We start from the raw sequence: 26,087 nt of genomic DNA, 5'->3' as shown, positions 1-26,087 counted from the left end.
AGCGTTTTGATGGCTCTCAAGTTACATGGAAAATGTTGCTAAGAAACATACACACACACACACACACACACACACACACACACACAGAGAGAGAGAGAGAGAGAGAGAGAGAGAGAGAGAGAGAGAGAGAGAGACATGCACACATGCATATTTTCTCTCTCTTTGGTGCCTTGGCCTGAGTAAAAACTAGAAACCTCTAAGTTTCCACAAGGCTTTTTAGTACATGTACTTTCCCTGTAAATGGAGTTTCTGATGAGATTCCTAAAATAATATCATAGTTTTGCAGTGGGAAAGGGAGGAAGGCCTTCAACCACTGTTAACTGTTATTAACTGTGCTGGGATTCCTTCCTCAGGGCTGGGGAGAGGCTTCAGCTGGCTATTGGGAAAGGGACTCCTCTCTGTCTTTAAGATTTTCCTAATCCTTCTTTCCTCATCTCTCTATCCTACCTCACCTTGGGAAATAAATGGAGAAAGAGAATAAGGTATTGGGTGTGAAAACACCCACCTGTGAGTTCAAAACTTTAGAAGCTAACACAGAAGGAACAAAAGCTCAAGGCCAGCCTGGGCTGCATGGTGGGAACTTGTCTCAATTCTGCCTCAGCCCCAGCAAAAGTAAGAAAATGGTGTACATATGCTTATGTTCCTGCATGGGCACGCGTGCACACACACGCACACATACACACGCACACACGTACACACAGACATACACACATACATACATGCACACACACACACACACACACACACACATACACACACATACACACACATATACACATACAGGAATAGTATTTAACCTTAACCTTTAAAATATGGAAAGCCCATCTTTTATAGAAATATGGATGTGCCTGGAGGACATTGTATGAAATATAATAAATCAGACAGAGAAAAAGAACCACTGCCTGACCTCACATTATGTGGGGAAACCCAGTCAAACACACAGAAGCATAGCACCCAAGGTTTGCCAGGGCTGAGTCTGGAGGCAGTGGGAAATGTTGGTCATAGACCTGAGCATCCATTGAGATGATGATTGAGGAGCTAACGGTGCTGAGTGCAGTCAACAGCACTGAACTGCAAACTTGAAACCTGCTTAAGCAGTGGAGCTTAAAAAGGGAGGAACAAACGAAGGGAGGGAGGGAGGACTGTGAGCTGGTGGATGTGCTTGCTAACCTCACCATGATAAGTACCTCACAAGGTATGATATGTCAAATCCTCACTGTATGCAGAGTAATTGCACAGTTGTATTGATTAGTTCTACCCAAGAGAAGTGTGACTACAGAGGCAGGATTTGGGTGGCGCCTTCTCCACAGCTCCTTACTGGGCCCCAGCTGTCATCATCTGCATCCTTTCCAGACCCTTCTCTATGTGCTTGTGTTAATTATCCTCAAAAAGAAACTCCACGGAACCAGATTCCAATGTAAAGCACAAGAGGGTTTTTAATATTCAATCTCGATTTGGACTAAACCTGCAGCACCCAACACAGTGGGTGAGGGAGGGCAACCCTGAGTCAGAGGAAGGGCAGCCTTTAAAGGGGAATGGTCATAGCTGGGGGAGTTGATGTCCTGTTGTCTTGGGATGGGGTAAGGAGGGCATAGGGTAAGGTGGTTTCTGAAACCATTGGTCAGGGTTTGGGCGTGAAAACCCTAACAAAGAATCATTAATAACTGAGACAGTATCTTCAAGGACAGGATGCCTCCTAGTGTAACATGGGGGCCAGCTTGTTGGGGTTTCTGTCCCACCCAGTTCCCCACAGCCAGCAAGCCCCAAATAAAATCACACAGAGATTTCCATAAGTTATAAAACTGATTGGCCCATTAGCTCAGGCTACTTATTAGCTCTTGTAGCTTATATTAACCCATTATTCTTATCTACGTTAGCCACATGGCTCGTTGCCTTTCTGTGGGGCGCTGCTCGCCTCCCCCACATGGCTCCCCAACCGGGCCTTAAAAATGGCGCTGGCTCTTGGCCTCTCTAATGGCCACCTTGGAGTATTTGGCATCGGACCACAGCTCCTCTGTGGAATGACTCTGTGTCATACTCTGATGAGTGTCTGCAGTTGCCTGGGAGCCTATGAGCTATGCCCACGTGGCTAACAATCATTGGAGAACAGAGGCTTATAAGCTGCTCACACGGAGGGTTCGGGGAAGAAGACGTTATTTTGTAACGGAGATCTTGCAATAAAGCCGCTTGCTGAAAGACTCTTGGTGTTGCGTCAGTCCTTGCTGGTCGAGGTCGGGCGTGACACCTTTCTCAGCAGGGCAGCTCACATGTTGCTTCTTCAGTTGTCTGGGAAGAACTGCCAAGGAATTGGTTTCCTCCTTCCCAGCATTCCTCTGTTCCCATCGCCCCACCTCTACTACCTGTCTGGTTGACTCACCTATACTTCCTGCATGCTACTCTTCTACCATATATCCTAGGAACATCTGGACCTCATAAATTTTATGGTCCTGCTTCTTAGCTCCTTAGTTGGCTATTTTCAGGGTACCCATTCAAATCTACTATCCCTGCACATTTCTGGAGCTGAGATCTGCTCACCCCCCCGCCCCCAGATCATTATATGGCTTAAGATGAAGTCCCTTCTCTAAAATGGAGTTTGCAAGGTCAGGTCCTCACAGTTGGACCCATGCAGCTCTCTCTTCTCCTTTTCCTTAACCTTTATGGTGGCACATTTCTCTCTAGCTAGACTGTGCAAGGAGCAGCATCCATGGCTGAAGCTTTTGCTGAGTCTAGAAGGTGCTTCTGTTGCTGTCCACTGCCATTTCCATACCAGCAGAGACTATGCCTTTTAGCACAACATCCAACTCCAGTGATACAGCCTTGGAGACCAATTATTATCCAATTATTATTATCCAATGTAACCACCATAGGAAAGGCCTAGTGCTAGGCATGGGTTGTCTCTTTTCAAATTGTGGTCAGTGAGGTCCCATAGGTCCCTCCAACATTATAGCCTATTGCTATCACTCTTGGGTACTCTCCAGGACCTGGTTGCTGATTTATTCCTATTGCTCATGACACTACATTCTTGAATCATAGAATATGGAAAGACGAAGCTGGTACCAACTAAAAAGCTTCCTATTGGCTTGCTCTCATAGTGTCAGGTTATATTTATACTTCCAGGGGGAGAAAAACATTTAACAATATTCTTACCCACCTGTGAACTCTTTGAACTACAATAATGACTGACTTGGCAACATATGTCCACTGGTGCAACAGAGGCATGGATGCCATGGAAGGAATCAACCATTTTCTGTTTGGATTTAAACTGTTCCACAGACATAAACCATGCTTTGCACTGCTAATTTAGCATGCTTTGCATTGCAATAAATAGATAGATAGATAGATAGATAGATAGATAGATAGATAGATAGATAGATAGACAGACAGACAGACAGACAGACAGACAGACCTATGGCTGTGCCATGAGCCATAGGGGAGGACCCACTATTATTCTGCTGGAGGAGCTGCTTTTTGCAAATAGATAGGTCCACAGCTATCTATCTAAAAAGATAGATAGCTTTTTGCTACAGAGGTCCACAGCTAGTCATCGCGCAGAGACGAGAGAGAGCGTGCAGTGCTCATCTCTAAGCTGCACATCCGCGTCACAGGGATCACTGTGGGAGGGAGGACAGAACAATTCAATACCCAGAGGTGGTGGATTCTGCAGGGAAGCAGTATTTGCTAGGGCTCTCACACACATTAACTCACAGCTGTGACTGTAGACATACTATCTAGCCAGACAAGTCAAAATATGGACAGAGGAAAGGGTCATGAAGTCTCACCCCTACCCAAGAAGCTATTGGCAATTGATGGCTTCTGAGGAAGACTATGTTTTCTGTAGGGATGAAACCCCTAAGAGTTTACCTCTCTCTGGTAGCTGATCCTGCACTCACGAATCCCCAGGCAGCAAAAGTGGACTAAGTGGGTTAAGATGTGGGAGTAGGAAGGGACACAAGAGGAATAGGATAGGAGGGAATGGGGGACTGGTTTGATTGAAACTCATTATATACATATATGAAATTCTTATTTTTTTAAAAAAGGAAAAGGACTCTTGCCACCGCACGTCTTGGTGTGAGGGACAGTAAGTGCTGTTTCTTTGTCCTGTCCTTTATCTTATTTAAATGTGGCTGATGATCAGATTCCTCTCAAAAGCGTCAGGAAATTCTACAATATAAAGGAATAAGCCTTCAAACCTCATTTCTATGGGACTTTACAAGCCTTGCCCCATTCTAATAAAATAGCCTGTGAAGCTCATATTCTTTTGCAAAAAAAAAAAATATTGTGGAGAATAAGCCTTCAAACCTGATTTTGCTGGGGCTTTCTGAGCCTTCACCATTTTAGTCAAATAGGCAGTGAAGCTCATATTTTTCTGCAAGTCACACTTATGTAAGACTTAGGCCCCAAATGAGAAGAAAGGCCCCGGAAATGAACTGACAATTGTCCTTAAATGTGTGCTGGGCCTCGGTGGAGAAATCTCAGCAACAGAGCGACAACAGCTTGATGGATGCCAATCAGCTTGGGAAACAAGAAGTCGCGCATTGCTACACAGAAGCAGTTTCCCTCATTTCCTCTCAGAAACAGCCATGACCTGTTCAGTAATATGAACAGTAAACATGCATCAGAAAAGTCCGCAAGGTTTTGTGTGCCCTGTTTCCTTAATTAGCTCACAAAGTGCTTAAAGTGCTTACTGGATGCGTCCTTGTGTCAGATACAATTCTAGGCACTAAACATACAGCAATACAGAAAACGAACCCAAACCCTGCCCTCCAGATGTCCTTTCACAGCCTAAGCCTGGACTGGGTATCCTCACAGTCCTGTGAGTGAGAACCCAGAGTGCAGATATATGGTAACTGATTAGGATCTAACAGCACAGTCAGTAGGCAGACCGAATTCACCCCCATCAGCTCCTGCTCTGTCACACTCATCTCCCGGTGTGGTAGTCTGTGAATGCATTTTCAGACATAGGGACTTCATAGAGGTTAATATTCCAGAGCCCAACATAGATGGGAGATGCGGTTCTATAAAAGGTTGAATTCTTCTGCAAACACAAACTGAATCTAGTTTAGTAAGGATTCTTGTCTCCCCACCCCCATATGCTTGTATATTTGCGTGCATGTGTGTGTGCACCTCACTATCAACCACTATCAACAAGACAGTCAACTACCATCCCTACCATTTTTTTGAGGCAGGGTCTCTCACTATCCTGGAGCTCACAACCAGGCTAGCTTGTCTAGCCGATAAGTCCTCAGAGCTGGGATTACAATACATGCCACCACACCCTGCTTTTATCATTATTATTATCATCATCATCATCATTATTATTATGTGGGCTCTAGAAGTTCAACTCACGTCATCAACCTTGTATGGAAAACACTTTATGGAGCTTCTCCCCAGCCCAAGTTAAGCATGGACTCTTATGGACACATGCTTAAGATAAAAACTTGGGGAGGGAAGGGGAATTGTGGAGTGGGGGAGGGAATAAAAGGATTAGGCTAGGAGCTTGAGCTACAGTCGTGTTTTAGGAGATACCAGTCAGGGACTTTGCTATGGATTGTATGGATTTGCTTTCCCAAGTCTTCTGCGTTGGAGTAAGGTGGTCAAGCACTCATACCCTATGCCAGTCTGTGATGAGTGTGGTCTGTCCCAGGAAGGCAAAGCAGCACAATTTAACTGACCTGATTCCCCCAGGAGGCTAAAATCTGGAGACTGGGGTTGGGAGTCTTAGGGTCATTGCTGGTATTCAGAGGCAAGTAATCCTTCATTCCTAATGTGTGGAGGGGGCTCTTCACAGCTTCCATCAGACTGTGTTATTTGTAAGCGGATGAAACAAGCAAAATGGAGTTCTTTATGCTACGTGCTTACAGCCTTAGATGATCAGCTGTAGATTATAAATTTCCTAAGCAAATTTTTACAAATCTATAACTCAGAATACATTGAGGGTTTATTTACTAGAATCAGCTGAAATATATACTTAGGGGTCATGTGTACTAAGAGGGAACACAGTTGGACAAACATAGAAAGAAGAACATTAGAAGGCAGATGGGAACAAAAAGGGATCGAAATGGACACAGAACTAAAGCTAAAACTCAGCACAAAACACTAGAGTAAATTGTTTGGTTTTCGGTTGGACAATGGGTTTTAGATATAGCAACAAACAGCACAAGTAGCCAACATGAGAAACTGCTCTGCTTCCAGAACACAATAAATCATGTTTTTTTAAACCCACAGAATAGTAAAACATGTTTGCAAATTACTTTTCTGATGAGAGATTTATATTATAGCCCAATATTAAGACAGCCAACTGAAAGAAAGCTTTTAAATAGCCAGTAAGCTCATGAACGGTGTTTGATATCATTAGTCACAAGAAAAATGAAAATCCAAACCATAGTTCAAGACCACTCCACACCACTAAGACGGTATGGGGAAAGCGCAGACAGCAGCAAGTGTTGGTGGAGACCTAGGCACTGACCCTCACACAACACTAAGGAGCATGAAGTGGAGCCGCTGCTTTGGAGAGCGGGTCTTCAAAAGCTGACAGTCATCACACAAGCCATCATTTCCCTTCCTAGGGAAGTGTCAAAGAGAAGAAAAAACAGTGAAAGCTTGGGGTTTGGAGTTCAACAGGGACACTGTGGCAAATTGTCCTCTTTTATTATCTTTAACTATGCACATGTGTGTGGGTGGGGCTACGTGTGATTACAGCCATGTGAGGGAACCAATGGTATTAGGTCCTCTAGAATGGGAGTTATAGGAGGCTGTGAGTTTCCCAGTGTGGGTGCTGAGAACTGAACTAAGGTCCTCTGGAAGAACAGTAAGTGCTCTTAACCCCTGAACATTCCTGCCCCAGATTGTTTGGGAACAAAAACAAATCTACAAATGGCCAGACATCAGCATGGTGGTCACTTGGTGACCCTGAGGAGAAGTCATGCCCATGATGTAGAATGGAGCCCTTATTACAGGTCTCAGCAGAAAGATGTGAATTCCACAGCATGAGATGCAGCCAGATTGCTCCGGATTCTTGGGCTGCAGGGGGAGAGAAGGGAATTCTGGGAAAGGGTTGTGAAACTCTAAGGATGTGAGGAAAGTGAGGAGGATGGACACACCCAGGAAAGGTGCACCCATTCTCCGGGTAAGAGGATGTGTTGGCACTAGTAGCCCTCTGACAACCTGAGGGCAAGCTGAGTCCGTTCACAGACTCACAACAGGACTGAAAACGGGTGTCAGCGGAGTGGCATCTACTCTGGCATGCTAACACATAGCTCTGTACACGCTGTGTGTAACATAGTTCTGTGCACACACTACACTGTGTGTAACATAGCTCTGTACACGCTGTGTGTAACATAGCTCTGTGTACACGCTGTGTGTAACATAGCTCTGTGTACACGCTGTGTGTAAGTAACACTATTCAAAGAGTCAGCAGCAAAAACAACAAAATGTCTATCAACAAATAGAAAGCTGAAATTTGGAATACTGACCTTCCAAAGGAATGGTGACATGATCCCTAGGTCATAGCTGAGTCTGACAAGCATCATGCTGAGTGAAAATAAACCAAAAATAAATAAATAAATGAAAGAGGCCACATCATGTGATTCCATTTGTATAAAATGCTCAGAATAGGCACAGCCATTGACATACAGGTTGTTAGTGCCAGGGAGGTGTTGGAGCCCAGAAGACTACTTAGTGAATGCACAGCTGATGGACCAATAGGCAGATCCACAGGAAGTGTAGATGTACACATGTATGTATATGTACACGTCCACATGGAACAATCTGTTTTGTAGACCTGCGGGAACATTTGTCTTTTGGAAAAGTCACTGTCGTATCTGTAAAAACCTTGTGGCGCCATGATTCTTCCCTTCAAAATGGGATTCATTCCCAGAACACCTCACACCTCAGCAGTGTAACAAAATGGGATTCATTCCCAGAACACCTCTGCAGTGTGACTTCTGCACAGGCAGTGGAATGACCTTGCTTCATTCTCCACACCAGGAGGCCTTGGAGCAATGGCATTGACTCTTTGTTCTAGCAGTCAAATTTACATAGAGTCAAACCCACAGAATTGCCGGTTAACAGACCACGTGTAGACGTTTCTGTAGAGGACAGGCACTGAGAAGGAAGGTAGCATGCCCCACCTTTGCTAACAAACAAATCTGGGCGTGCCCAAAGCTGGTTATCACTGAAGAGATTAGATGAGGAGAATGGGTGGATCCAGGAGTCAGGGATGTTTAGTAACTTTATCTAGTGGTTTGGAATGTCAGGTACTTCCCCTTGGATGCTGGCTCTTTCCTGGGTGGTGCCACCTGTTCCAGTACTACTTTGTCAGGTTCTACCTGCCCTTTTTTGTGATTTTGATATGCATATTGTCATTGTCCTTGCCTATGGAATTTTCCAACTGTGTCTGTAAAAACTAGAAACCTCGTGGAGATCAGTTCTTACTTACTCTTCTTCTCTTCGCTACGGCTACTTCTTCCCTTTGCTCCCCTTTCTTCTCCTTATTCTTCCCCCTCCTCTTCTTATTCTCCCTCTCCTCTGTGCCCCCTTCACTTCATTCTTCCCCTTGCATGAGAAATAAAGAAGATGCAGAGGTAACATACTTGAGTTAATTTTTTACCCTCAAATCCTCGCCTGCCATAGACATCCAATTCTGAGCCTTGAGGGAGTACAGAGGCTGGTACTCAGGTCCCCGATAGGGAGGTAGTAGGAACGACTGCTGTGAGGTTTCCTTTGGGGACATGGGGACATCTATAATTGGGTATCAGTATTGGTAGCCTAATTTGAACATACTGAACTCCCGGACACGCACTTCCATGGGTGAAGTATGTATATATTCTGTGAACTGTACCTCGCAGTAACTCCAGGGTTCAGGTTCTCGGCCAGCTACCTGACCCCTCTCATCTCTCCAGGACTTCTCAGAAGGCTGGTGGCCAGCTGGCCCGTGCTCCAGCGGCCCTCTCCATCTCACCATGGCTCTCTGGAATCTCTTCGTTCTACAGCTCTCAGCTCCCCTGCATTAACCAAGAGAGAGCACACCTATGTTTGATTTCACCGAGTATTTCCAGAAGATACCGTTGAGGTGTAGGAGACTTTTCTAGAAGGTTTAGAAAATGAGAGGATTTTGCCATTCAAAGCAAATGACTTCAGACTGGATTTGAACTGTGTCCATTCCCAAGTCTCCCTCGTTTCCGCCCCGAATCCCTGTCCTACTTGTGCAGGGCTCCCACTGCTCTCTTGGGACGCTGCACCAGCAGAAGGATTCTGATAACAAACTCTCCATCTCGGAAGCAGAGGACTTTTATCTCTTCCTCATCCTCACGCCCTTAGGCCTAACTGTGGGGGACGACACCTGTAGAGAACTTCTGTACTGTCAGCAGTCTCGAGATTCCTCCTCTCCCGGGATCTCATACTGCGAGAAAGCACCGGGTTAAGGGCCTTACCCAGCTGTGGGTCAAATCTGTAGTCACTATTCTCTTCCCACCACAAATAGTTCATCTCCTGTCACATAGGAGGTGAACCAGCCTAAGAGAAAGCACAAACAGTGATAGTTGGTAGGAGAAGCAAGAGTTCTCTCAGTAAAAACGTAAAGCGTAAATGGCTTGCAGACTCTCATTCTTCGAATTCCTCCAGAGCTCCACATGCTGGCTGTGTCCTGGCCACCCAATGCACGCATGGCCCAAAAGCAGCCACTCTTTCCCAGTACTTTGCTGTCGGATCGGTTTTTGTTGTAGTTGTTTGCAAATCTCATTTCCTCTTTCTTTATTTTGCTTGGATTTCTTCCTTTATTGACTGAGGAGTGGGTGAGTGGTTGGAAAGCAAGTTCTTTGAATAAACACAATGCGACCATGTCAAGTAATAATGTTCTTACTCTTGTGACATGCTCACCACACTGCCAACACCAACACTACACACCAGCCCAGAAATGACAAAAATCTAGAGTCAACAAGTTGGGGAGAAAAAGGAAGAACTCACTTCTCCAGGGGCAGGCACCCAGCAGCCCCCTTCTGTCTCTTGAAGGGGTCAGTGGGGGGGGGGGAGCACAATGGTTGGTGGGTTCCTGAAAGGAGCTGACACATAATCACCTTTCGGAGGTGGGCTTTATTAGGAGAGAGAGCCTTGGGAACACGGAAGCCATGATTGGGCCTTGAGGAAGGAGAGCAATAGAAAGACCCAGTGTATCTTATCAGGGACACCATGATGGGGCCCAAAGGGATGGCGAGGCTCTCTCACCTTTCTCACCTTTCTCCAGGCTCTTTAAATAAAATCTGGAGGAAGGCTTCATTAAGAGGGAAGCTTAAAGACAGACAGTCACAGGGACAAGTAGGGAAGGCCTAGAGGACAGCCTCCAGAGAAATCCCCAAGCACAGGAGAGAATCTGACGTTTGTGTCCTTTCAGAGGGCGACAGGAAGCTCCACACCTGTGATTTACTCTAAACAGTTCATCTGACAGGGAGAATGGCATAGCCAGGTATGGGTAGGACTGCGAAGCCACAACACAGTATGGCTTCTTAATGCCCTGTCCCAGATTCGTCAGGGTGTGTGGTGTGTGAGTGTGTATATGTGCATGTGTGTGAGAGTGTGTGTGTGTGAGTGTGTGTGTGTTTGCATGCGCTCATGTGGGTGTGTGTGCACACAGATGTCAGGGGACAGCTTGCAGAAAGCTTGCAGTAATAAATTCTTTCCTCACAACATGTGGGTCCCAGGGACAGAACTTGGACTGCCAGGCTTAGAGACAGGTATTTCACCTGCATCTGACTGACTCCCTAGCCATAAATCCTTGATCCTCCTGCCTCTACCTCCCAAGTGTTGGGATTAAAAGATCTAGATCACAACACTTGGTTTGATTTGGTTTTTCTATTCCAGGACTCCCAGTCCAGCCTAGGCTACCCTAGACCCCTCTGTCCTCCTGCCTCAATCTCCCAAGCAGAACAATAACAGGTTGGATACCACAACAGCCAGGTTTCATTACCTTTATCATTTGGCCTGGTATTGACTCCACTACTTAGAAAATAAGCATGAACATTTGCTAAATAAAGTAAAGGTGATTCTTGTCAATAAATAACCAAGGAGATGTTCAAAACACTTCTGCGACTGAAGACATGTCTTCACTCAGAAGAGTCTATAGACTAGAAGGCACGGGAGGGAGACAAGGAGTGCAAAGGGTGGGGCAAGTAGAGAGAAGTATTGGAACTTGTCTTTAAAAGTATTTATTTTGCTTATATTTCTCTGTGTGTGTGTGTGTGTGTGTGTGTGTGTGTGTTTGCATGTGTTCTCTGTTTTGTTCTTTTAAAAAATATATGATGATGGGATGTCCCGGGCGGTTCGCGGAGTCCGACAAGGATGGCCGTGAGTCCCTGCAGTGCCATGCGGCCAGGGGAGTCAGGCGGGTGGTTACGGCAGGTAAAAGGCTCATAGGACATAGTATTATTTAAAGAAGAGGGAGACATTTATTGCTTAAAGAAGAGAAAAACAGAGAGAGAACAAAGACACACGTACACACGAGATGAGACAAACACACACACGCACACGCGCGCGCGCACATACACACACACACACACACACACACCAGAGAGAGAGAGAAGATGGCTGCGGGGGAGGTCCAAAAGTGGCTGGGGTGGGCGTGGTTAATTCTTAAAGTGGCAGCAGAAGACTAACATTCCCGGATCCTTTTTATAATAAAAAGTAGAAGGTTAGACATTACAGGTTGAAGGAATTGGGGCAGCGAATTCTCAAGACTGCTTCCAGCTGATTTGTGGGCATCGTCTTTGGGAGGTGTGGGGGTGAGGGAGATCTGAGAGAAGCTGGGTGTTGGTCACATTCTGGCATAGCTGGTCTCTGCTCCCGACAGGACAGGTGTCTGTGGCATGGAAATGTCTGGTGTCCCTTGGACCTGGTTAGGGTATTGGCAGAACAGAGGACAAAGTTAAATTGAGAAAAAATTTTAGGACCAGGGAATTGAGAGGTTTGTATCTGACCTGTTTATGATGGGTTTTTTAATTCGGCTCCCTGGAACTCATAAGAAAAACAGAAGTTTTAGACATATACATTGTATTAAGAACTCCTTGGGTTTGTAAAAACAGAAATTATAATGAAAAGTATTTTTATTTGGTGAGACAACCTGGGAAAACCTCTCAGCTATCAGACTGTCAGAGATCTTTGAGAAGGATAAGATTTTACTTGAGTTACTGATTAAAAAATGACAGAGAACTTACTTGGTTGGCACCCAGAGCAACTCTTTGGTCCTCCCTGGTCGCTGAAGGTTGCATTTGACCTTTGTTGTTTAATGTAGAGCCTGCCAGGCTTTTGAAGACCCTGTGGACCAAGAAATCTTTAGGAAGACAGGTCTACCTTACCTGCGCAGCTAGACTGTCGATTCCAGTGATCCTGTCCACATTTGGAGGTCTCCAGTTTAGGTGAAAGGCAGTTTTTTGCCCAATGGTCAGCACTTGGCAGTCGAAGCAAACTGCAGATGGACGGTGGTCAGTGACGGTTTGTCTTATGTCTTCTCGGAGGAAACAGAGTGCTTACTAGGAGCCAACCTGTCTCTTTTTGTTATGAAAAGTTTTTTAAATAATTAAACAATTAATATTGCATTCCTCAGATCTCTGAGCAGTTGAGGGCTGATTATTAGGTGTGGCTGCAGTATAGAATCTGTCTGGAAGATTGGGTTTGAGTTTGACTGTGTTGACTCTTAATAGGTAAGATCCACATTTGTAAAAAGACAGGTAGAAAGAAAAAAAACTGTTTGTAACATTAAGATTAGTGGCAGAACTGATGATGGTAGAAAACAGCTTAAAAGTCCATACCAGTTTATGATTTTGTAGTCTGAAACGAGATGAAATGAACAATCATTATACATAGAGAACAGGAATTAGGCAGAATGCATGCTCTCTGATGGGCCCTATCAGAAAGCATGTCAGTATGCAAAACACCTGTAATCACAGCTAAGGAGAGGATTTCAGTGAACACTGAGGAGGGGGAGGGGAAAGCAGGACATACAGAACAGTGGGAGGGCCTGGTCGCGTGATCTGGCTCTCAGTGAATCTAGCGATAAAGTCACCTGACCCCAATGAACATGGCGGTGGCCACGTGTTGTGGCTTGAATGGAAAGACCGTGGGAATTTTAAAAGCCGGGGCTGCCTGGTTGTTATGCAGAGTCTGAATCATGAAAAACCCATATAAACAGATAATTTAAGGCATATTTAGGCTGGTACGACTTGCTTTCCCAGGTCAAGACCGTGAAAATCCCGCAAAAAAAAAACGTGGCATCTCGAGCCTATGGGGAACGGCTCCCCGTTTAGGTGAGATGTAAGCGACCATCCGAAAACATGCGCCCAGGCGTCCGAGTGCCCATGTGGGATGGTATCGGCTGAACCGGATCAGCTAATTACGTCCGTGAGAAAGGTTGGAAGGAAGAAAAGACTGAAATAAAGAGGAAGAAGCCTGGGAACCCCGGGTCCCCAGGTACGGGAATGCACTGGCTTAACAGAGGACATAAGCCGTAATGGATGCCAGCGACAGGGCGGAGAAGTACCCCTCCCCGAGCCCAGACACACCGGGAGGACCGGTCAATCCCGGGTTAAAAAGGCTCAGATAAGCTGGCTGGAGTGAGGAAACTTACAATTAGAAGCCGGTGTTGTTTGTAGAAAGGAGTCCAGGCAGTTGGCGGGGTTGAGGAAGGCCCTCGGTCCGATTCAATCCCGGAAATTGGAGCTCAGAGTCCCGGACAATATGTGAAGCCGGGACCGGCCCTTGGCGGGTGAATCTGTGGAGTCCGCGACACCAAAATATTATTCTTTTAAAAATAATACCATGGTGGGATGTCCCAGGCAGCTCGCGGAGCAACTGCAAATGGCAGCGCCATGCGGCCGGGGAGTCAAGGTCCCCGGGCGAGTGGCAGAGTCAGGCGGTGGACGACAGAGTAAATGGACATAAGGCTATATATAAAGCTAGACATTTATTACTTAAAGAAAGGAAAACATAGACAAACATAGAGAGAACAAAGACACATACACACACACACACACACACACACACACACACACACACACGCATGCACACACCCCCCACACACACACACAGGCACCAGAGAGAGAGAGAGAAGATGGCTGCGGGGGAGGTCCAAAAGTGGCTGGGGTGGGCGTGGTTAGTTCTTAAAGTGGCAGCAGAAGAATAACACTCTGGGTCCCCTCTTTATAGATGGCTGTGAGCTGCCCATGTGCATTCCAGGAATGAAATTCCAGCCCCCTGCAAGAGCAACAAGGGCTCTTAAGCCTCTCTTCAGACCTTGAATGTTGTTTAATCATAGGAAAGGAAAGTTTTATCATAAATTTACTTCAGCCCAGCTGTGCCAGCATCACATCTTGTAAAAGATGTAGATTTTTCTATTAAGAGTTTGTCAGTGACTATGTTAATAGGACAGTTCACGGCTAGCATTGAGCTGCTGTGGCTTTGGTTTCATATAGAAAGACAAGTTCCTCCCGCCTTGGACAGATCCGGTGAAAGCCCCACCTCACTTAGCTGTTTTATATGCTTTTCCTGGGCAGCGACTGTGGCATAAGATGTTGGAAACACAAGACCTGAAGTCACACTGCTCTTATCTGGCCAGGGTTCGTCACTTCACTGTGAGCCTCAACTCCATTACTTGGCCTTGTGGCGACTGAAAATCTGACAGAATCAACTCAAGGAGCAAGGATTGGTCCATGGTTTCTATCCATCATGGTAGCACAGCTCAGCTGAGGTGGCAAGAGCCCACAGCTGAGACTTTCATATCGCTATTACAGCAGGAAAGAGGACGGGGAGAAGAGGGGACTTACATAACCTTCAAAACCTGCCCCTAGAGACCCTCTTCTTCCAGTTAAATCTCCACCTTCTAAAGGTTCCAGAACCTTCCCAGATAGCACCACCAGCTGGGGAAAAACATGTGAAACATTATCCTATGGCATTTCACAGTCAAATGGAAGAGTCTCCCTAGCTATAAGATAGAAAAGAGAAAGAAGGTTCCTACCTCAGAGGCGCTGGTGAATATTAGGAGCTGCTGGGGCTGCCTGGGGGAAGCTCTGGAGACTGAGCTGCTGTCTTTATCCTTGCTCATTCATCCTCACAGCTCCTGGTGAGCTGGACACAATGACTCCACCTTATCAGTGAGTTGGAGTTGAAAGGCAGCTTCCCCTGGGCCCCGAGGGCCAGAAAGCCTGGGATCTTTGTCTCCCAAGGCTTCCTCAGGAGACCTGGGGCAGGATACCTTAGGAATGCATGGTTAACTGAAGTTCCAAATTCGCTTTACACAATAGCCTAGGCCTCTCACATTAATTGTTCTTGCCTTCAGTAAAAGTGAGACCACTGCTCATGGGAAGAAGGGCTGTGAGGTGGTACAATTTTTCTTCACTATAAGAAATTTCCCCCAAACAACTGGCTTTGTTAGGAAGTAGAATAATAGCTGTCTTTTTCTGTGCTGTGTCCCTGGCTTCTTTCCAAATCCAAGCCCATGATCTCTTCATTGTGTGTTTTGTTTTAATCAGGAAAGACCTGAAATTTGGCTCTGAAAATTTCCTTAATCTGTAAGAAGAAATAACCCCCTGGAAGTCCAGTTATTATGAATGAAAAGGAAAAACAAGGCTCTGACCAGAAATGCCCACACGGAAGGCACGGGGCTTTCAGAACAAAATTGCCAAATTCATGTCATATCCCTTCTTGAACATGTCCTAGAGAAATCTGCCAAAGGCAACAAAGGTCACTGCTTCCAGAGAAGGTCTTCAGAGGCGGTGATGGTGACAGTGTTCCCCTCTGGCCTAGCTTAGAAGGGGAGACTGGAATCACACCTCTGGAGAACGCTCCCTTCCTTCAGGGCGACAGGGGTGCCACATTGCCTGTGACTTCCCAACAGCCTTCTCCAGCAATTCCCAGGACACTTGCTTCCAGAAATACCTCTTCCTTTGCTTCAATCCACCAAGAAGCCCTGAGGGCGGCCATTCACCGTTAGGGGAGCAACAACAGCAAGGGGGACCCTACAAAAGGGAGCAAAGGCAGAATTGTGAGAAATGAACATAGACAGGAAGGGGCATTGTGTGCACACAGTGTTTGCAGTATTTATATCTGACTGCTTGTCCTCAGCCTGCCTCAGTTTCCTCTTAGGGAGAACTAATGGTCTGGAAGAGTGAGTGTGAAAGTTGGCACAAGCTGCATGGATCCAAGAGTCCTCTGCCTGGCTAAGGAAGGGAAATACACTTCTAATAGACCGCAGAAAGACAAGGTTGCCATTGTTTAAGATGGTGCCAGCCTGGTTACACAGAACTGTAATTCCTGCTGCTACTCCTAAGACTGAGGCAGGAGGATCACAAGAACAAGGCCTACCTATGTTAGAAAGTTTCACACCAACTAGGACAACTTAATGACCCCTTGTCTCATAAGAAAAGGGGGCGTGTTTTGATTAAAGGTGGTGCTTGTTTATCATGCTGGCTTGGAAGCACGTTGGGACGTGATTACTAATTTAAGCTCAGCATGGTTCATTTTCTATAGGGCAATCAAATAATGACATAGGTGCTGTCTTTCCTAATACAAAGACTTTAAATTATATCTGTATCAGACAAAAAAAATCTAAAATTAACATGAAAGTTCAGAGAATTAGAGCCAAAATCAATAGAAAATATTGAGCCAAACACAGAGAAAACCTATAGACAATTCAATAATTATTGAGTGGTACTTTAGTCCATTTGTTCTGCTGGGACATAGTCCCAAAGGCTGGGTATCTCATTGCAACAGAAATCTGTCTCTCATTCTGAAAGCTGAAGCTGGGAATGGCAGCTACTTCCTGGATGGCCTTCCTTTCTGACATCCTCTTGTGGTGGGAGGGTCAGTGGAGTATCTGGCTATGCTTTTGCAAGGGCACTAATTTCTCATGACCCGATCACCTCTCAGAGGACAAACACTTCATGGCATTACTTGGGGGTTATGTTTTCAGTATGAATTTGAGGCCATGGTATGTTCAGCTACTCGATTAGACCTGATCCAATAGAGAAATATGTCATTTCTAGTCTCACTGTCGGGTGTGTGTGTGTGTGTGTGTGTGTGTGTGTGTGTGTGTGTGTGTGAGAGAGAGAGAGAGAGAGAGAGAGAGAGAGAGAGAGAGAGAGAGAGAATCTCTCATTCAACCTGGAGCTCACTCTTTTTTGACTGTCTCTGGTCACAGCACTGGAGTTACAGAAGTGTCCTGACACACCTGGCTTTTTCTGCAGGTGCTGGGTATCAGAATTCATCCGGGTCCTCATGCTTAAAGAGCAAGCAGTTTACCCACTGAGCCATCTACCCAGCCCTCACTCTCTAGTTGTAAACAGAATTGCTCATTAGAAATAATTATCAAACATTAATTTTGGTTATCCATATTAAAAAGAAAAAGAAATTTCCCAGTGTTGGACTAATTTACACAAAGGAGCCAAGAACTCTTAGAACCTGTGGCACATAGTCAGCAAGTTAATTCGTGTATTAAATTCGTGTATTAAAACTCTGAGATGAAACCAGTATGTAAATTCTCTTTTTCCAACAGCTATGTTTATTTACTTTTCTTTTGTCCTGTAGTTGCCCCTGTCACAAGCTAGGAATTCAAGAGACTCCCTCACTTCCACCAGCTTCCCTGTGGTTCTGACAGCTGGGGAGCCTCCTCTTGCTGCAAGTCCCCTTTCAGCTGAGATCCCGTCAGGCAGGAAGTGATTCTAAGAAAGGCAGCCCCACCCCCAGCACAGGACCGTGTCAAAGGCCTTGGGCTAATTAGCCCACAGAGGAAACCCGCTACTCTCCAGTGCTGTCTCTCACTAGACGTAGCTTCTTAAAGATTTCATTTGTATGTTTATGTGTGTCCTTGTGTGTGGGTGTGTGCACATGAGTGTTGCCCTCTGACGCTAGAAGATGGCTTTGGGATCTGTGAATCTGGAGTTAGAGGCGGTTGTGAGCCACCCCATGCTGGCATTGGGAACTGAATTCAGAACATCTGGGGGAACAGACAAGCTCTTAACAGCTGAGTTACTGATTCAGTGCCTAGAATTTATTTGTAAAGATGACATTCTAAGACTCCCCGACACCCTAGACCTATCAGCCAATCAGACTGTACCTCACACCTCATAAACCTCTTTATGCCTATTTGTTTGCCAAAGAAAAGTTCTTCAGATGAAAATAAGAATATCAAAATGTGTTTATTTAATCTTTTAATAATTTTTAACAGTGTAACTTCAGAAGCCACCGACATCACATATGCAGTCACTCTTAAGCCAGTTAAACGTGATTCTTTCTTTCGAAGTCTGTGTCCACCCTGTTTTCCCCTTTCTCCCAGACTTAAATCTGTATTACAACCTGTCTTGAGATACTTTAAGTGTGGCTAAGAAATTTCTCAGTGGTTAAAACTTTTACCATACAAGCTTGAAGACTGAAATTCTGGATACACTGGTATGATAGACATCTCCAATTGCAGTCCTGGAAGGCAGAGACAAGATCCCCCAGAGTAAGCGGGCTAGTTAGATTATACATACAGGCAAGCTCTAGGTTCTAGTGAGAGACCCTGCTCCAATGAATATTATAGGAGAGGGATTATGAATGATTCCTAATGTTAATCATGGGCTCTTACACACATGCACACACACATGCACAAACACATACAAACATGCATACAATACCAAACACATGAAAATAGGGGAGGGCTCTAATTTTGCAGAGAAGTTGAGCAGGATTACAAACCAATTATCAGAAATCACAGGAAGAAGCTCCTCACACTATTAGGCTAGCTATATTGAGAATCCAGAAATGTGGAGGACCGCAACCACATACTCCATTACAAGATGGCGCTGGCATCTGGTTTCACCGCCAGGTGAACAAGATGACGCACATGTGCTTGGTAACTTCCCACTGCTGTCCCTGCCTACTCCCGAGGCATCATCTGGGATAATGGGCAGCGGACCAATCCAAGAGTGACACGTCTGAAGCGAGGACTGTTTCCTATATAAGGGATGGGTTCCGTCATTCTGGGTCTCTGCTTTGGAAGCTTATGCTCTCTCTCTCAAGACGCATTAAAGCTTTTCTGCAGAAGGATCCTAAGTGTCCCGCGTCGTTCTTGCGGGCGAGACGGTAGCTCAGGATATCTGGTGCCTGAAACCCGGGACGCCGGGGGACCCTGACCACTGCTCGCACCACCGGAGACCCCTTGGACACAAGGAGGATTCAGAACTGCAGGTCTGTTTGCTCAGAGAGGTATGACTATTCCTGGACTTTTCGATTTTGGGCTTGACTTGTCTCCGCATTGGGAAGGTTTTGTAGAGGCCTTGGTACTTCTTTTAGCAGTTCTCTTTTTTCTCGTCAGGAATTGTTTAGAAGATAAATCCTGCCAGGCGGTTGTTGCAGAGGGACGAAGTGTATTGGAGGAAGTCCAGGATAGCATATCAGAAACTGAGTGCAGTGAGAGGTTGGGCGCGCGCAAGAAAAGGACAGTCCCAGATAAGGAAAAAGGACCCCCCGGTGGTTCTAAGAAAATAAGAATGGGGGAGAAGACTGACCTACAAGGTCAAAAGCTTTCTGTTACCAACAATAAGAAAAAAGGAAAGAACAGTAGTTTATATCCTCTGCAGGAGCTCGAAGCTCTGCAAATTGAAAGTGACCATGAAAGTGAGCACGAAAGTTCTGGCTCAGGAGAAGAGGTAGAAGAACTAGATACAGAGGAGGAGGCAGAATTAGAAGAAGAAGCGGCTAGATATGAGAGGGAAAGATATTCCCATAATGGGGCTCGGTCTCCCAGCGGTAGGGCCATGAGATCATCCCAAACGGCTCATCCGCCTCCTTATGAGCCGCGCCGTCCCCCAGCTGCCCCTCCGGCGCCTCCTTATGAGGAACGCCTTGGGTCAAAGACTTTTTCATTTATCCCTGACAAGGTCAAGAGAAAGTTACACTTGGCCTTCCCCGTTTACGAAGGGGAAAACGGGCGGGTGCATGCACCTGTGGAGTACAACCAAATAAAAGAGTTAGCAGAGTCAGTCAGAAAGTATGGAGTGACTGCTAATTTTACCTTAGCCCAATTGGACAGATTGACCTTGACTGCCATGACTCCGGCTGACTGGGAGACAGTTGCAAAAGCGTCGCTCGTCAGCATGGGTCAATATTTGGAGTGGAAAGCCCTGTGGCATGAGGCGGCCCAGGAACAGGCCAGAGCTAACGCTCAGGCCTTAACTCCAGAACAACAACAATGGACCTTTGACCTCCTGACCGGGCGAGGGCACTTCACCGCTGCCCAGACAAACTATCCTTATGGCGCCTACTGCCAGGTAGCCAATACAGCTATAAGAGCATGGAAAGCCTTGTCAAAAAAGGGAGAAGGGAGCACTCTGCTCACCAAGATTATACAAGGGACTCAGGAGCCTTTTTCAGATTTCGTGGCAAGAATGACTGAGGCAGCAGGATGCATTTTTGGCGATACTGATATGGCCACGCCACTCATTGAGCAGCTCATTTTTGAGCAAGCCACGCAGGAGTGCCATGCTGCCATAGCCCCTAGGAAAAATAAAGGGCTACAGGACTGGCTCAGGGTCTGTAGAGAACTAGGAGGACCCCTGACGAATGCAGGTTTGGCTGCAGCCATCATGCAGTCACAAAAACACCCTTTTACAGGGGCCAGACACAAGAGTTTGCTTTAAATGTGGGAAGCCAGGACATTTAAAAAAGGATTGTAGGTCATCAGAAAAGGAGAGAGCGCCTCCTACCCTTTGCTCGCACTGTGGTAAAGGTTATCATAGGACTGAGCTCTGCCGCTCCGTTAGGGATGTCCATGGCAAGATCCTCCCACTATTAGGAAACCCACAGACTGATGGTCCAAAAAACGGGATGATGGGCCCTCGGTCCCAGGGCCCCCAAAAATATGGGAACAAGTTTGTCAGGGCAACAACCGAGGGACCCTCGGAAGCAGAACAAGAATGGACTTGTGTGCCTCCACCGACTTCCTACTGATGCCCCAAATGGGGGTACAGCCTGTCGCTGTGCAGCTGCCTAAGCCCCTACCCCCTGGAAGCGTGAGCCTGCTTTTAGGGCGTGGCTCGCTTACCCTACAGGGACTGATTGTCCACCCAGGCCTTGTTGATAGTCAGCACACTGCTGAAATGCAAACCCTATGCTCTTGCCCTAATGGAGTTTTTTCCATCAGTAAAGGAGACAGGATAGCTCAGTTACTGTTTCTCCCGGCAGACATCCACCAGAGGCCGGAGAATAAATTAATGGGGTCAACAGGACAGGATTCGGCCTACTTGGTTGTTAGTCTTCAAGATCGACCCAAACTGCCCCTTTGGGTTAATGGTAAATGCTTCGAAGGCATTTTGGACATCGGCGCGGACAAAAGTATTATCTCATCACGCTGGTGGCCACAGTCCTGGCCCGTTACCGAGTCGTCTCATGCCCTACAGGGCTTGGGCTACAGTGCAAGCCCCACCATTAGCTCCACCAGATTAACCTGGAAAACAGACGAAGGGCAGTCAGGATATTTTACACCATATGTCCTCCCCCTGCCAGTCAACTTATGGGGAAGAGACATGATGCAGGGTATGGGATTGACCTTATCTAATGTATATTCATCTCAGGCCCAAGATATAATGATAAGAATGGGCCATAGGCCAGGAAAGGGCTTGGGTCGCTCCAAGCAAGGAATACGGGAGCCAATAAATCCTAAACCTAATATCAACAAACAGGGCCTGGGTTTTTCCTAGGCACCACTGGGGCAGCACGGTCCATACCATGGAAAACAGAGACCACAGTATGGGTTCCCCAATACTGTAAGTATTGGCCACTTACCTCTGAAAAATTGGAAGCAGTGAATCAGCTAATTAATGAGCAATTGGTTCTGGGACACATAGAACCATCCACCTCTCCATGGAATACACCCATTTTTGTCATTAAAAAGAAATCAGGAAGATGTCTCTTGTTGCATGACTTGAGCCATTAATGAACAAAAGCACCTTTTTTACTTAAACAAAAAGGGGGAATAATGAAGGAGTTGCCCCCGACGCCAAAAATGGCCATTGTCATGGCTCTGTTCACTATAAATTTTTTAAATTTGGATGATAATGGCCAAAATGCGGCAACACGACATTGTTCGGATCCGCAGTGGCCCAAGGATTTGGTTAAATGGAAAGATGTGCTTTCTAATGAATGGAAAGGCCTGGATCCCATACTATTGAGATCGAGGGGAGCTGTTTGTGTGTTCCCACAGAATCAGGAAAACCCATTCTGGGTGCCAGAGAGACTGACCCGAACGATGAAAAGTGACCCACAACATGCGGACTCGCCTGAAGAGTTGGCTTCTGTTCCTCCTGCCATTTTGCAGATGGATGACAACAGTTATGATGGAGCAGCGATGGGGGATACTCTCAGCCTTCCCGAAGCCGACACCAGTCAGCCATACAGTGGCGGTGTTTCCTCTGTTTTTTACAACCAATAAGACTCTGGGGCTCCCCTATCTTCCTAGAGATGATTTATAAGCTTAGCCGAAGAATTCCAGTCCTGGGTCATGTCCTTCATCTCCTACTTCAAAGAATGGGTGGGGGTGGGAATGTTTGGAGCAGCCCTATGCTGTGGAATAGTGTTTCTCCTCTGGATGGTCTGCTGACTCAAATCCCAAAGCCGTAGGGACAAAGTGGTTATTGTACAAGCGCTGGCTGCCCTGGAAGAGGGGACCTCTACTGATGTGTGGTTATCTATGCTGAAGCAGTAAGGTTTATGCCAACCAGCTCCTGCACCCCTAGGACAGTGGTCCATTGCACAGGGTGGAGCGCTTGGCTTAGTTAGCCCTGAAGGTTGTCGAGCTGAAGAGCATCGCACAGAGAATGGCCCTCTCTGAGAGATATGTCGCCCTGCATAAGGGTTTCCTGCCGCATATTCCCTTTCCCAGAAAAATGGCAGAGGGCAGGCCGGATAAGTTTCAGGTGTCATGAACCTAGGGGCAGATTCCGTGCAAGCCCATTATAATGTTTCCACTTTGGGAAGTGCGATCTCTATCTTTGCCTTCTCAGGGAGTTGCCTTTCTGCAAAGAAGTAAAAAAGGGGGAGATGTGGAGGACCGCAACCACATACTCCATTACAAGATGGTGCTGGCAACCGGTTTCACCGCCAGGTGAATGCACATGTGCTTGGTAACTTCCCACTGCTGTCCCTGTCTACTCCCGAGGCATCATCTGGGATAATGGGCAGCGGACCAATCCAAGAGTGACACGTCTGAAGCGAGGACTGTTTCCTATATAAGGGATGGGTTCCGTCATTCTGGGTCTCTGCTTTGGAAGCTTATGCTCTCTCTCTCAAGACACATTAAAGCTTTTCTGCAGAAGGATCCTAAGTGTCCCGCGTCGTTCTTGCGGGCGAGACGGTAACACAGGACACAGAAACAAAACAGAAAGTAACGGGAATATAAAAGGATATGGCCAAAACGAAAAACAACATACTTCTTTTATGAGGGGGATGGGGTTTAAGACATGGCTTCTCTGTGTAACATCTCTAGCAGTTCTAAAACTAGGTCTGCAGACCGGACTGGCTTCAAACTCACAGGATCCGCCTGCCTTTGCCTCCCAAATGCTGGAATTAAAGGCAAGCATCACCACCAGTTTGGTGTGGGATTCCCCTCGGTATGTTATGAATATGTTTTATTGCTATTGGTTAATAAAGAAGCTGTTTTCGGCCAGTGACTTAACAGAATATAACCAGACTGGAAAAGATATATAGAGACAGTAGGCAGAGTCAGTGAGAAGTCATGGAGCTGCCAGAGAAGAAAGACGAGAGCTGGCAGTTGAAACCTTGGTGGTAGGCCATGAGCCTCATGGTAAAATATTAAATAATAGAAATGGGTTAATTTAAGATATAAGATCTAGCTAGCAATATGCTTAAGTGATCGGCCAAGCAGTGATTTAAATAATATAGTTTCTGTGTGTTTATTGTGGGACTGGGCAGCACAGAATCCTCCCCCAGCACCGGTTAGTTGTTAGTTTCTGTTAAAAAAAATTGTCAGTATCTACCTCTGGGTACATACACAAAGCAATCAAGAGCAGAGGCTTGGACAGATTTCTGTACACATTGGAAGCTCTATTTATGATAGCCAACAATGAACCCAAGGGTCCCAAGTGGGTGGCTGGCTAATCAAAAGCAGTAAATATATGTAGTGAGCTGTCAGCTTTATAGAGGAAGAAAATTCTAAAACATACTTCTCCATGACATACCCTCAAGACATTCAGCTAAGGGGGTTAAGCCTGTCATGAAAGACAAAGTTTACAGAACTCCACTAACACTGGTTTCTGCATTAGCCAAATCTATAGAGACAGAAAGTAGATTGGGGGTGGATGGGACAGACAGATCATATTTCATGAGCATGTGCTTCAACTGGAGAAGATGGCAAATTCTGGAATGTATGATGGTGGCAACAATACAGCCGTATGAACATACACAATGCTGTTGCAATGGACACTTCAAAATGACTACTGTAAACACATGATGTTGTCCATAAAACTTATTTATTAACAAGAAGCAAAGGAAAAGTCCTTCTGTGTAGATACATCAAACAACAGACTATCAATAAAATCAGCTCATTTTTCTTTTAAAGAATACAAGCTGCCTAGTTATATTTCTATGCCTGTGATAAAGACAATGACCAAAAGCAACTTAGGGAGGAAAGAGTTTATTGAGTTATTATAGTGTTCAGACCATCATGAAGGAAAGTCAGGACAGGAACTCAGGTGGGGACTTGGAGGCAGGAACTGACTAGTGGGAATGCTGCTTACTGAATTGTTCTTTTTGGCTTGCTCAGTTTGCTTTTTTATATACTCCAGGACCACATGCCCCAGGATACCACTGCCCTACAGTGGGTTGGGCCTTTACACATCAATCATCAATCAAGAAAATGCCTCCACAGGCTTGCCTACAGCTCCATCTTATGGAGACATTTTCTCAACTGAGGCTCCTTCTGCCCAGATAACTCTATTTTGTGCCAAATAATTTGTTGTGCCAAATTGACAAAAACTAACCACAACACACACACACACACACACACACACACACACACACTTTCCCTTATCAATTACTCAGTTCTTCCTTCTTCTACTGCATCTTGGGCCAGCTATCTACATTTGCAGCATTGCCTTCTTAGGGGCTGTAGAGAAGCAGAGTAACTGGCGTAGCATAGAGCAGAGTTTCCTACATTCTGTGGCATGAACCGACTCTGCAGTCTGTGCATAGGGCTACGTTTCTTCAAGTGTTCGCAGTCTACAGCACCAGCTACAGGTCTTCCAGGGCAGTTTCCAGTCTTGCCATATTTGTTAAAGATCCTATTGCTCACATGGATACTATAGAAACTTTCAGAAAACAAAAAGAAAAATCCAAACCCACTTGTTGATAAGAATGGAATCGTTACAGTTAATATTATAGTAATGGATAATATCAAAACAGAGCAAAGTAAAATCCCCATTGGGGTGTTAATCTGCCAGATCTAGTTGCTGGCTGCACAAGGGCAAGAGTGTGTTGCAGAGAGCAGCAGAGGGGTAAACTTCAGGCCCGTCTGTAAGCACTCCAGCCTCCAGAACACATTATATTGACACGGCACACTGAGTAACACTGACCTAGGAAGCCCAGGCATCCTCTGCTTTAACCCGTGTTCCATGAAGCTGCGAAGCAGTGGAGAATGTTGAAGCTAGAGGGCTTGTCTAGCATGGACCTGGCCTCAACAGACAGGAAAAGAAAAGAAAACAAACAAATCTAATCTTTTAAAAAATCATTCTCTTTCTAGAAGAAACAATAAATCTTTGCTGTTTCTCAGGGACCCTCTGGGAAGTATGAGGTATAGTTTGGATGCAAAACATATTTTAAACAGAAAAAATTTAATAGGGAGACCACAAATAAAAGTTGCTACAGAGCCTATTTTGAAAGGACACTGAGTACTCAAGGAAACGTGGTTTAAACTTTTTCATCAAAATGACAACGCAGTATTTCAAAATGCACATGGAAAAGATAAAGACAAGAAATCTCTAGATAGGTTAATGCTCCCAGGGGCTTGGGGAGACGGCTCGATGGGTGCAGTGCTTACCGTGCAAACATGAGGACCA

At 45.8% G+C, this 26,087-nt stretch overlaps 1 long non-coding RNA gene across 2 annotated transcripts; it reads right to left on the bottom strand.

Moving 5' to 3' along the window:
• Positions 1–5,916: 5,916 nt before the first annotated feature.
• LOC125417576 (uncharacterized) lies at positions 5,917–14,012 on the bottom strand. Of its 2 annotated transcripts, XR_015734798.1 has the most exons (4): positions 9,432–14,012; positions 8,840–9,002; positions 7,473–7,530; positions 5,917–6,562 (listed from the first exon to the last, which is right to left on the bottom strand). It is a non-coding gene; the product is annotated as an uncharacterized LOC125417576 (long non-coding RNA). The 2 variants fall into 2 exon arrangements; XR_007237170.3 differs by having other exon boundaries at positions 8,840–14,012.
• Between the last annotated feature and the right edge of the window lie 12,075 nt (positions 14,013–26,087).

The sequence above is a fragment of the Myodes glareolus genome, chromosome 14, assembly GCF_982192425.1.
Source record: "Myodes glareolus chromosome 14, mMyoGla1.1, whole genome shotgun sequence".
NCBI classification, from domain to species: Eukaryota; Metazoa; Chordata; class Mammalia; order Rodentia; family Cricetidae; genus Myodes; species Myodes glareolus.
The sequence above is the reverse complement of the archived record's forward strand: the minus strand, read 5'-3'. Positions and strand labels throughout refer to the sequence as shown.